Source organism: Notamacropus eugenii, chromosome 1 (genome assembly GCF_028372415.1).
Source record: "Notamacropus eugenii isolate mMacEug1 chromosome 1, mMacEug1.pri_v2, whole genome shotgun sequence".
In the NCBI taxonomy this organism is placed as follows: domain Eukaryota; kingdom Metazoa; phylum Chordata; class Mammalia; order Diprotodontia; family Macropodidae; genus Notamacropus; species Notamacropus eugenii.
This window is the reverse complement of record NC_092872.1, coordinates 21,580,907-21,594,147: the sequence shown is the minus strand read 5'-3', so window position 1 is coordinate 21,594,147 and position 13,241 is coordinate 21,580,907. Positions and strand designations below refer to the sequence as shown.

Below are 13,241 nucleotides of genomic sequence, written 5' to 3'. Positions count from 1 at the left end.
ATGTTTAGGTTTCTGATGATGGGAGTAAAAGGGTCCCCAATTCCCATGCAAGCATTCAGGGTAACAATGAATACTGGATAGAATGCCACATTTATTTTACCCCACACAAAGAATGCGTAAGAATACAAAGGATTCACTGTAGCTTCTTTATAGTGAATAAAATTTTGTTTCCCTCTAGTAAGTTCCACTTATTTCCTCAGAGACCTAATCAGACATCCTGTCTCATAGTGCTAATCTAAATAAGGGTTTGGATTTTCTTTTGAAGGAAAATGCACTTGGAAATTGTGAGAGTAAAACTCTCACATTCTAGTGAGTTCCATTGTAGGCCCCAAGCTTTGTAATGCAACTTTAAGGAACTGACACCCTTTAGAAGGGAGAACTTTGCATTCCCAGAGAGTTGATCCTTCATGGTCTGAATCTCATTTTCTAACCCAAGGGCCTATACCCAGAATTTGGTTTAAGGTTAGTATCATTTCTTATAATATTTTAGAACTTTTTGCAGTTTTGCAGAACTTTTTGCAACAGTGTTTAGTATTTTATAGTATTTTAGAATGCCCTCAGAAGTGAAATAAACTTGGAGGTTTTAAGGAGTTAATCCTTTACATTCTAGGAACATGAAGACTTACAGTAGTACTCTAAGGGGATGAACTCCCCTCAGAAAGGAAAAAAAAACAAAACCCTATGTTCCTAGAGAGGTGATCTCTCACATTCCTGCGAGTTCAGCTTTCTATCTCAAGGAGATAGAAACAATGGAGCCTTACTGCTCCAACACTTTGAAATACCTCCAGAAAGGAAACGAGTTCCTAGAGAAGTATTAACTGTCATCCCATAAACCTACCACATCTTAATAACTTAACATAGTTATGGAGGATAAAGTCCAGGCTTGGTTCCTCTGCATTACATCTCAGTCCTTAATGCCCCTCCAGCTCCAGGAATACATGCTCAAGCAGGAACTTCTGCTGATCCTCCTAAATCTGGCTGCTCAGGAATATGCATCATTAAGCCACATGATTTTCCTTTTCATGGTTACTGCCTCTGGACCCGAGAAGCTACTGCCTTCTCATATCTTGGTCCAGCGACTTGGAGTCCAGAAACTCTAATCATCTTAACACTGCCCATCGTCACTGCCATTTTCAGGGCCAAAATCTTTGATTTTCCATGACTGCCAACTGTGGACATAGGGGATGGGGCAGGGAAAGTTCCCTGCAGATTGGTGAGGCAGGCTTTACCCTAGCCCAGCCCAAGGACCCAGTACAGCTTTCTGGTCTCTTGTCTCTGGTCCGTGTTCAGATCTATCTATTTCCCTCTGACTGAACTCTTGAAGATCTCCTTGGTTTCCTTTAATTCCCAGCATGGCAGTGTGGCTCAAAATAGTCATAGTCTAAGCCAATCAACTCATTCTCAATTCTGGGACAATCACTCATCCTCTTTGATGTATAAGGTAATTATGGGCATTTCTATACCTTCCATGGAGGGATGTAATCAAAGATCCAAACATATTTAGCCTTATTAAATTTACTTTTGGTCACACCTACAATATATATGTGGAAATATATACCACTCTTAGCATGAGACCAGCTTCACAGCTTATTCAGTTCCAATTCTGATACACAACATAGACCAGAAGAGGGAGCAAATGAAGATGAAACAGCAAAGTCAGATCTAATCCTGCACTGACAATCTGAATTATACCAACTAAGTTTACTCTTAGTTCAAAAAAGAACCTATTACATGCCAGATACGGTGGTAAGTGCTGGGATTACAAAGAAAAGTCAAAGATAGTCTTTCTCTCAAAGAGTTTACAATCTAACAAGGGAGACAACATGCAAACAATTATGTCCAAACACAATATATGCAAGACCCTTAATTTGGAGATAATTAACAGAGAGAAGGTATTTGAATTAAAAGGGACTGGGAAAGGCTTCTTATAGAGAATGGGATTTTAGCTAGAATCTGAAGGAAGCCTGGGAAGCTAGAAGATGAAGATGAAGATGAAGATGAAGATGAAGAAGGGGATTTCAGGCCTAGTAAATAGCAAATGAAAATGTCTGAAATAAGGAGATGGAGTCCAAGGGTGAGAAATCTGTGGCCTCAAGGCCACATGTGGCCCTCTAGGTCCTCAAGTGAGGCCCTTTGACTGAATTCAAATCTCACAGAACAAATTCCCTTAATAAAAGGATCTGTTCTTTAAAATCTGGACTCAATCAAAAGGCTGTCCCCAAGGACCTAGAAGGCCACATGTGGTCTTGAGGCTACAGGTTTCCCATCCCTGTTAGAGCAAAAAATAACAAGGAAGCAAGTGTCAATGGCTCATAGAGGATGTGGCATGGGGAGGCTGTATGGAGAAAGAAGACTGGAAAGGTAGAGAGTGACCAGATTATGCAGGAATTTAAAAGCCAAAGGGAGAATTTGATCCCAGAGGCATACCATTAAAATTGCCATTGATTGGGGTGGGGGTGGTGGGGTCAACATGGTCAAATTTGCACTTTAGAAATATTAATTTGACTAAGTTGAATTGAGTTTGAACTGGAGTGGGGCAAGACTTGAGGCAGGCCCCATCAGGCTATTGCCAATAGTCCAGGCATAAGGTAATGAGGGCCTTCAACTTGCATAGTATAGAGTCAGCTTTCATTATCAATACTGATCCTTCATAACCTGATTCAGCTCCCTCCCTCCTTGGAGGTTTCCAAGAGAGACATATATACCAACTTACACAAGTAGACAATGGTAGGAGGCAAGGTGAGGTGGGAGTATCCCAGTATTTGGGGCACAAAAGTTCCCCCATTCCCATGATACTACCAATGTTTCTGCTGTAGAATCCAGTAATATTTCTTCTAATGATAGCTTATATTGTCTAAGTGATGGCAAACGGCCAACCAGATCACCAATTCAATTCAATAAACATTTATTAAGTACCTACTGTATACCAGGTACTATGTTAAGTACTGAGGATATAAAGAAAAAAGAAATGAAATGGTGTTTCCCCTTAAGGATTCTTCTGCATGAGAACAAAATGTAGTTAGTTAAATAAATATTAATATTTACAAAGGAAATGCAAAACAACTTCAGTTGGGGGATGAGCACTAACAACCAGGGATCAGGAAAGTTCACATGGAGTAGACGGGCTATGAGCTAAGCTTGATGGGAGTTCGGAATTCTTAGAAGAAGAAGTGAACAGGGAGACCATCCCAGGTACAGGGGTCACAGAAACATCATGGAATGTCATGTACAAGAAACAGAAGGTAAGTAGAGCATGTGTGTATGTGTTAGTGAGAGGGAAAGACACAGGTTAATATATAATCAACCTAGAAATATAGGATTGTAGGAACATAAGTCTGGAGCCAGAAGGGAGTTCTGAGTCCATCTCCTCAAACTCCCTCCTTTTATATCTGAGAGGCTGAGGTTAAGTGACTGTCCAAGGTCATCCAGGTTTTAAGTCAGAGGTGGGATTGAAGCCAGATGCATCTGACTTCAGAGTCAGGTCTCTTTCCATAGATCCACTGGACAGGGCAGATGGCTTGGAGTCAGAATATGAAAGCAAATAAATGCTAAACAGAGAAGCTTGTACTTGATGCTAGAAGCAGGAGGGAGTTGCTTGAGCAGGGGCATTATATGCTCAGACTTGTGCATAAGGAGTATCAGCTATGTAAAGGATGTCTTGGAAAGGGAGAAATGAAGACTAAACTCAGATAGCTGGAGGAATATTAGTTCTTACAACTGGGCTGTGCCAATAAAATCAAAATGGCAATACTATCAAAGTTAATTTATACTTTTAATGACGTACCAGTCCAATGATCAAGAGGATACTTTACAAAACTTGATAAAATCATAAAGTTCATGTGCCCAAAGGGCTGCCTTAGACCCAGCAATACCGCTTCTAGGGCTGTATCCCAAAGAGATGACAAAAAATGGGGAAAAGGACCCATGTGTATGAAAATATTTATAGCAGCTCTTTTTGTGGTGGCCAAGAACTGGAAATTGAGGGAATGCTCATCAGTTGGGGGATGGCGGAGCAAGTTGTGGTGTATAAATGTAAATAAATATATGTAAACATAGCACTATTGTGCTATAAGAAATGATGAGGAGGCGTATTTTAGAAAAACCTGGAAAGACTTATATGAACTGATGCAGAATGAAGTGAGCAGAGGCAGAACACTGTTCACAGAAACAGTCACAGTGTGCGATGACTGACTTTAATAGACTTAGCCCTTCTCAGCAACACAAGGACCTAAAACAATGAAAACGCCATCCACATCCAGAGAAAGAACTATGGAGTTGGAATGCAGAGCAAAGCAGACTATTTCCTTTTTTATTTTATTTTGTTTAGTTTTAGTTTTTTCTTTCTTGTGGTTTCTTCACTTTGTTATAATTCTTCTATGCAACATGACTAATATGAAAATGTGTTTGATAGGAATGTATGTTTAGAGCCCATATCAGATTGCCTGCCATCTTGTGGGGGGAGATTTGAGGGAGAGGGAGAAAATTTAAAACTTATGGCAGTGAATGTTGAAAACTAAAAAGAAATAAATTTGGGGATGAAAAGAAAATGGGGATGAAAGTGCCTTATATTAGCTAGGAGGCACATAGCAAAAACTAGAAGGGGTTCTTAACCCAGGTCTAAGCCTTTGTTTTGTTTTTAATATTTTGATAACTATGTTTCAATACATTTGGTTTCCTTTGTAAAAAAAAAAAATAATAATGAAATTCATTTGGAAAAAAACAAGAGATCTAAAATATCAAGGGAATTATGAAGGAGGCAGGGCACTTCCTAATCTCAAGCTATATTGCAAAGCAGCAGCATGATCTGGTATTGGTTTAAAAAAATATATAGTAAAATAGATTAGAACAGACAGGACACAGGAGAATCAGAAACAATAGAGTTTAATAAATCAATGCTTAATAAATTGGAAAACATAAATTACTTAGGAAAGAACTCCCTATTTGATTAAAAAAAAAAAAAACACTGGGAAAGCTGGAAAGCAGTCTGGTAGAAATTAGTCTTAGACCAACACCTTGTATCATGTCGTTGTTCAGTCATTCAGCCATGTTCAACTCTTTGTGATCCTGTAGACCATAGTACTGCAATGTTGTCCATGGAATTTTCTTGGTAAAGATACTGGAGTGATTTGCCATTTCTTTCTCCAATGAATTGAGACAGAGGTTAAGTGACTTGTCCAGGTCACACAGCTAGAGGCTGGATTTGAATTCAGGTCTTCCTGACTCCAAGACCACTGAGTTATCTTGTTGCCCACCTTATACCATATTCTGCAATAAATTCAAAATGGACAGATGAACTTAATATTAAATGTCATAAAAGAGTAGATCATATACCTTTCATAGCTCCTGATAAATATTTGATATCTAAGATATATAAAGAATTAATAGATACAGATATATCTGCATGTGTGTGTAGGCATTTGAGTGTGTGTCTGCATGTGTGTGTCTGCGTGTGCACGTGCCTATGTGCACACATGCGTATATGTGTGCGTATATGTATGTGTGTGTATGTGTGTGTGTGTATACCAAAGGTCTTCTCTACTATATAAGTGAAGTAGTAAGTATGAGGTTAGGGCTTATTTAGGACATATTTAAACAAATCCGTTAATCAAAGGATTTGTTAATAAAAGGATTTGTTCTGTGAAGTTTCAGCCAAAGGGCTGCACTTGAGGACCTAGAAGGCCACAGGTGGCCTCAAAGCCACAGATTCCCCACTCCTAGGTCCTCTGATAGGAGAGAGCCGGAAAGTGTAGGAGGCTTGAGGAGAGAAGAGGTTTGGAAAAGAAGCTGTGGAGAGGACAATAAGGAGCCAATCGCTGAAGAATTAAAGGATGACAACCCAAATGAGATTAGATAACAAATCTGCAGTGGGTCTAGTCAGCATGTTTGTGTGACTTCCTCCATTATCACTCAATAACTAGCAGAGGAAGAGAACTGGGAAACCAAATGGTGAGGGTAACCCAGGGCTGGGATTGGAAAGGGATAAGAAGCCAAAGGATAAGTGATTTCTAGGGCAGCAAAATGCAAAAAACCGTTCAACTAATTAACTTTGGTGTCAGGAGTTCAAAGGGAAAAAAGTGAGAACAAAGCAGGGATGCTTGACTTGGAAAGGAGGGAGAGGTTGAGGGAACAACTGATTGACTGATTTGTTAAAATGGCAATTTACCAGCTATGCTTGCATTATTAATAACACCTGAGAGGCACTGTAGCAATTAATTCCCCTTCCTAGTTAATTTGTCTTTATTATTTCCTGCCAAAGCAACATTACTAAAGTGCAAATAGGACCACGTTACTCCCATGCTCAAGAAGCCCCCAGGGCTCCCTATTACCTCTAGGATCAAACACAAACTCCATTTGTCATTTAAAGCCCTTCACAATCTGGATCTAATTTACCTTTCTAGGCGTATTATAACATTACTCCCTTTCACATACTCTTCACTCCAGCTAAACTAGATTTATTTCCTGCTGGGTCTTTTTTTTTCCCACAATCTCTCATCTTTTATCTACACACCTTTGCAAAGGCTGTGCCTGTTGGCTGATACGTACTTCTTCCTTACATCTACCTTTGAGAATTCCCTAATTCCTTCAAAGCGCCCACCCAAGGTTTAAACATTTACCAGCACATTCTTGCTTATGTGTTACCTTGTATTACCAGGCCCTAGTATATCTTTGATGGTTAATATTTGTTGACTCATATTATTTTCACATCATAAATTATTACAATTTGAAGACACATTTCTCAGGCTTGCCCCAGGTGGGAGGGAGAGGGGCTGCTTTCCTGCTGTGCCAAAATGGTCCCCTTAAGAAGTAGTTAGTACAAACATGAGAATCAAGTTTTAAAGAGATGAAGGGTCTGACCCAAAGGGACAGCTCGGAAGGGGTTAATCCAAGACTCAGACCCTTTTCTATTGCTCAGTGATACTCCTCGTCTAAAAGAGGAGAAAGTTCTTAGATTTGGGAATGTTTCTGTGACTTGATTATGATTGGGGAAGAATCTGGAAGGTGTTGAATTCCAAATGAATCAAGGAATACAGTAGCTTTGAGCACAGTGCCTTAAACATAGTAGATGATCAACAAGTGTTTTTTCAAATTGAGTAGAATTGTATTCGTAAAAACTTTATATGAGATTCTGTAAGACCTCTGCCAGCTAGATCATCAAGCCCCAACCAAGAGGTAGAGTCAGTTTATATATACACGCCACGTCCAGCCTCCTCAGGTTTGGGTTAGTCAATAAATCAACCACAAATAAATGGCCCATAAGCCTCTGTATTCAGCCCTGATCTCACCCAACCTCCTCGGCATTTTACTTCTGTCTTTTGGTTCTCATTTCCATTTTCTCTTGTGAATGGCAGATGTGGACTACTTCTCTGTGCTCATTTCCCTGGGGAAGACTGACTCAGTCTGCACCATAATTCTGCCCCAATGTAGTATAAATCCATTGTATATTTGCCAGGATGTCCTTCTGGGAATTTCCAGAAAAATTCTCAAGAGTCTTATGCTACCCAAAGGTACAATCTAACTCTTCAGCCAGAAAAATTATTTAATCTCATTAAAATAGGCTGTCCAGGACTGCAACTTCAAGAACAGATCAAAAGAGGCCGTAATGGACAGAATTTGGGTCTATATAGAAGAGCCCATGGGATGATAGAGAAACCCAGAAGAGTGTTGCCAGGTGGGAAATGAAGAGATGCCTGACCTAGATACCCTCCTTCCAGAACAAAATCTATAATTCACTGATAAGTGATTCTAGACACAAATCTAAAAAAGTAGATTGGGCCTACAACTAGAAGTTATAAATGCCTTGAATGAAAGGCAAGGAATGTCATATCTGTAGAATGAGAGGGTTAGACTTTTTTTAAGGCAATCAGAATTAAGTGACCTGCCCAAGATCACACAAGCTAATAAAATATCTGAGGCTAGATTTGAACTCAGCCTGTACTCTATCCACTTCTCTGCTAGCTGCCCTATCCCTTCCAACTCTAATCTTCAATCCTATGATTCTTTAAGTCTCCAGCAAGTCTATAGGACCCAATTTTCTAAAGAAACGGTAGAGGCCCAAGAAAGAACAATGATTTTGGTGCTAGAAGAATTTAATTAAGATCATAGTTTTATCACTTACTAGGCGAACAACCTCAAGCAAATCCCTTAACTTGTCTGGGTTTCAGTTTATTTATCAGCAAAGCTAAAGGATTGGGTTAGGGGTCCTTCGAGTTCTGAGGGCCATCTACAGTCATCCTGAGCTATATCTTGCCACTGAGCCCAGATGGCTCCAGAGGAGACAGTGAGGCTGGTGACTTTGCACAGCCCTCCCTCATTTAAATCCAATTCACTTACAAGTTACAGCATCACCTTCCTGATGCCATGGTCCTTTGGAGAATAAAGGACAACGAACAACAGGGAGAGCCCATAGGGCTATAAGACACTGAAGACACAATGGTTCCAACCATTCCATACCTTTTGTTGTTGTTGTTGAGGCATTTTCAGTCATTCCAACTCTTCAAGATCCCATTTGGGGTTTTCTTGGTAAAGATACCAGAGTGATTTGCCATTTCCTTCTCCAGTTCATTTTATAGATGAGAAAGCTGAGACAAACAGAGTTAAGTGACTTGCCCAGGATCACACAGCTGCTAAGTGTCTATGGCCAGATTTGAACTCAGGAAGATGAGTCCTCCCAACTCCAGGCCTGGTACTCTATCTACTTCACCACCTAGTTGCCCTCTTCCATGCCTGGTTCTCATATAATCTGGTCTCTATCTGACTCCTTGGCTCCAGCTCCCTGCTACAGCATCCAGAATCTTCCTAATCTAAAAGGCCTGAGATAAACTAGTCAACTTTTCCCCCTAGACAAATTAGTCAATTAATTAACTGATTAAGCAACCTTTAAATATCAATCACTTATAGAATATCATAATAAATGCTCACACCTGCTCAGCCCTGCATCATCGCCAGGGGCAAATGGATAATGGTCATGAACAAAGAGGAACCAGATTCTCTACACTACTCTCAGGGCCTCAATCCAGGTTGCTTCAGGACTGGAAAGAAGTGAAACAGCTATACGCTCCCTGGGAGTAGAGGTCCCCCTTGCCATGTGACCCTGGAGGCTGCCACTGCCACCTAATTCCTTGACCATGGTGCCAGGTTACGGGGAGGACTGTGAAGAGATTTATGGCTGCGTACTGCCCCATATTAGTGGCTTCTTTTACACATGATGTTCCTCCCAATCCATTTCCACCAGTCCTCCCCTTACTCTACTCAACTGAATACTCTGTTCAAGTGGTACTCCCTTGTCCTATGACTAGCAAGGGGCAGCTAGGTAGTGCAGTGGATAAAGTACCAGTGCAGGAATCAGGAGGATCTGCGTTCAAATCTCACCTCAGACACTTGACACTCACTAGCTGTGTGACCTTGGGCAAGTCACTTAACCCCAATTGCCTCATCCTGGGTCATCTGCAGTCATCCTGATGAATATCTGGTCACTGGATTCAGATGGCTCTGGAGGAGAAGTGAGGCTGGTGACTTGCACAGCCCTCCCTCACTCAGAACAAAGTCAAGTGCAAGTCATGTCATTATTTCTCTGATGGCATGGTCTTCTTTGGCAACAAAGGACGAACACACACACATCCCTACCCCAGGAACACTGTGGCTATCACTCTCTCAGAAGACATTATCTACTTAAGAAAACTGAGCCTTAAGACCACTCTACATTTTTCTTTACCTGTTAATTGATTCAGTCTCTCCTCCTGGTCAGGACTAAGCCCTCGTGCCTTTCTTTGACCCCAACCCTTTAAGAGTTTGTCCCATGGCTCATCTCTCCCCAGTTTCCTTTACTCTCATTTTCAATCTCATGGCTCCTCTGCTGCCTAAATATATGCTCTGGCCTCCCTCATCCTTAAAAAAACCCCAAAAAACAAAAAACTTTCACTTGAACCTATCAGATCCTCACACTATAATTTTAAATCTGGCACCTTTCATGGCCAAATGCCTAGAAAAATCATTCTACACTGACTGTCTCTATTTCCTCCTCACCCATTCATTTCTTGGTCCCTCAAAATATGGATCCTAAACCTATTATTCAACTGAAACCATTCTCACAAACTCACAAAGGTTAGCAAATTTAGTGGGCTCTTCTCAGGCCTCACTCTTTGATCTTTCTGCCAATTTGAACACTACTGATGAGCCTTTCCTCCTGGATTCTCTAATAGAAGATTAACTGCATGATGGAATCAAATGTATGTATACACACACATATATGTATATATATACACATACATATGTGTATATTTATATGAACATGTGTGCAGATCGCATAGATGTGCATTGTATGCACACATATACAATACATACACATCTATAATATATACATACACACATGTATACATAGATCTATACATCCACATTCACATGTGTGTGTGTATGTGTATGTGTGTGTACCAAAGTGAGGTATGACTTGAAAGGAAGTAAGTCAGGGGTGTTTCAGCAATACCCAGGTCACCCCTGGGGTGGAAAAATGCCTAGTCCTGATCCTAGGCAGCAACGAAACCTCTTAAAATGAATCACACTTTTAAGAAGTATGTTTGCTCTCAGGCTAATGCATAACATGCAACTCTGCTTTAGTAGCAAGCTTATTTTTTAGAAGTCCTAAACCATAACTTTCAGTTTTTTCCTCCATAGCAACTTAGCTCCTTCTCCCTATGACCCCTCCAAAGAAAAGAGTAATGATGTTGGGGATCTTGTCAGAGCAGACTAAATGAATACATTCATGTTGTTTAGAAACAGAGAGGTACAGAAAAACTTTTGTTTCTTCACTAGTCAGAATCACCTGCTACTTTTTCCCCTTGTAAATTTAAGTTAGATGTCAAAGGTGGGAGCGAATAGTGAGAATTTAGCCTTCTGATTACACAATTTAACTCTGATCTCTACATTTTTAATCAGCACTCACTCCTTTAAAAGATGAATCACATAATCCAGTTCCACCCTCCATGCTGTTCGGTCACCTACCCTGTCAGCCTCATTAAAACCACTGACTCAGGGGAAAAGTTGATGGTTTCCACATTCTAGATTACTGCATTGTAGTCTTTTTGGTGTGGATAGATAAAGCACACATTTGCCATTACCTTCTAGGCTGTTCTTTCTTCCTTGGTGACACCTATAGTTTGTGTAGTTTCTTCTCAACCGAAAGATTGTGTCTGTGATTGGGATCCCTAAAAGGAAAAGATTATGTCTTTGAAAGCAACTCAGTCCCTGAATTTTCCCTTACATTTCATCAGCCCAGATCACTGGCACCTCCAGCCACCCCAGCCCACCTAGACCACCTAATTAGCTTACTTGATATTCCTTTTAGTGTTGTTCTTGGCCCATGCCAGACTAGTTGCATATACCAATCATTCCTTAATCCCATCTAGAACACCTCATTAGCCTACTTGATAGTACTTTCACTGTTGCACCTGACGCACCTCAGACTATTTACCACTCCTTAATCCCATCCAGATCCTTTCAGTGTCCCTTTTTTGCATATAAGCATCAGTCTCACACCCATTAAATTGCAGGTTCACCCAGCCAGCTTCTATTGGTAGAAGATGGTTTGAGTGCCTGAATTCATTCCAGGTGGATACTGACCTGTACTCTGACGTATCAGGGTTCCCATCAATCCTAAACCACATGATCTGGTTGACGGCTTCATGACCCTAACTTTTCATTGGTGTGGTGAAATGAGTCAAATATGTTCAAGTGCATTCATTCTATCAAAATACAAACCTTTCTTAAAACTATAAAATGTGTTACTAATTACCATATTTTAAAAGATAATAAAGCAGAGCAAGCTGCAAAAAATTCAAACTTTTAGATCCAAGTAAATGTCCATCTAACTCAAATGCTGCCCCTTCAGTGGAACCTTCACAGCTAAAAATAATTTCTCCCTCAATCCAATTCCACTCAACCAATACTTCTTAAGCACCTACTGCATCCTTCCAGTGAGCTCCTGTAGAACTCTGGATTACTTCTCCTATGGGTTTATATTTATTTTATTGTCTTTCTCTCTCCTGTTTCCCAGCTTGACTTCATTCCTTGAGAACAGATATTTTCATTTTTCTTTCCTGCTTCGTGTCCAGCACAGCAGATAATAGAGATTCAAGAAATATTTCTTGACTGAAACTAAATTGCAAGTATTGTCATTGTTTAATGGAACCCTGGCTTTCTCTCAGGTTGGAGTTGACACCACCTGGCAACTCATCACAACCACCTCTGTCATATCAAAAGATTTGCAGAAGATGATGATGCTTCTGAGACAGTTTGGCTTCAAAAGTCTGTCTTTCTACTTCTCATGCAAGGCATTTCAACAGTAGGTTTGAAGTGAGGAGACCTGGGCTCCAACGCCATATCAGCTCTATGACCCATGTGATTTAATCCTTCTGAACCTGGTTCCTTATCTGTAAAATAGGGTAGTAATACTGGAATTATCTGCCTCATAGAATGTGAAGAAGGTGCTCTGAATACTTGGATGATTATTATTCACAGACACCTGTTCAGAGAAACAAGAAAGGTGGACTTAAAAGACCTAAGGGATGCAGGGATTCTGTCCAAGTTCAGACCTTGTTGGATACCCAGTTTTTTCTGAATAAGACAGGGATTGGCTACTCAGAGGCCTCCAAAAAAAAAGAGGCCATTCCCATGTCATCTCATTAAAACAGTTGGAGAACTCATCAAATTGATCAAGGACTCACCTAATCAACCATTCTTACAGCTGAACTCTAACCTTCATTTCAAACTGTTTCAGATTGTAGATACCTAGTTTCTGACCAACACACTTTTTTCTGAGCTCTGAACATATCTCTTATCTCTAACCATGATTTGTTTTATATTCTGTACTCCTTCAACTAGTAACTGACTCTTTCTGGAATCAAACTTTGGGTCTACCAGTACTGTCTGATGAGGACAACTTGGTCTATAGAGCTCAAAAGCATGGAGAATTCTTGGCCACTGTTTTCCAGCCAGTACTGCCCTGTGGCCTGAGAAGTAATTCCCCTGCTAATGGATCATCAGAAAGGAAAATTTTTTAAATGTTCCATTATGATACTGCTGTTCCACATAAAAATCCCTAAAAAAATTTTTTTCCCAATCAGCTGTTTACTTGGCAGTTGGCTTCTCTAGGTACTTTTGGTTCCCTCTTTCAATACATTCTCTGGAAATAAGCATGCAACTAATAAACTTTTAGAAATTTGCAAGTTTTAGCAGCTCAGTTTCTGTTT

General features: G+C 40.2%; 1 long non-coding RNA gene across 2 annotated transcripts in view; it reads right to left on the bottom strand.

Annotated features, from left to right (window-relative positions):
• Positions 1–4,865: 4,865 nt before the first annotated feature.
• The window catches only part of LOC140534319 (uncharacterized), a 36,724-nt gene continuing 28,348 nt past the window's right edge, over positions 4,866–13,241 (bottom strand). Inside the window, exons 2-4 of one of the 2 annotated variants that reach the window (XR_011977239.1) lie at positions 11,112–11,198; positions 8,452–9,489; positions 4,866–5,265 (exon numbers count right to left, since the gene is read on the bottom strand). This is a non-coding gene — a long non-coding RNA (uncharacterized lncRNA). The remainder of the gene's footprint in view (positions 5,266–8,451; positions 9,490–11,111; positions 11,199–13,241) is intronic. The other variant, XR_011977242.1, reaches the window with a different exon arrangement.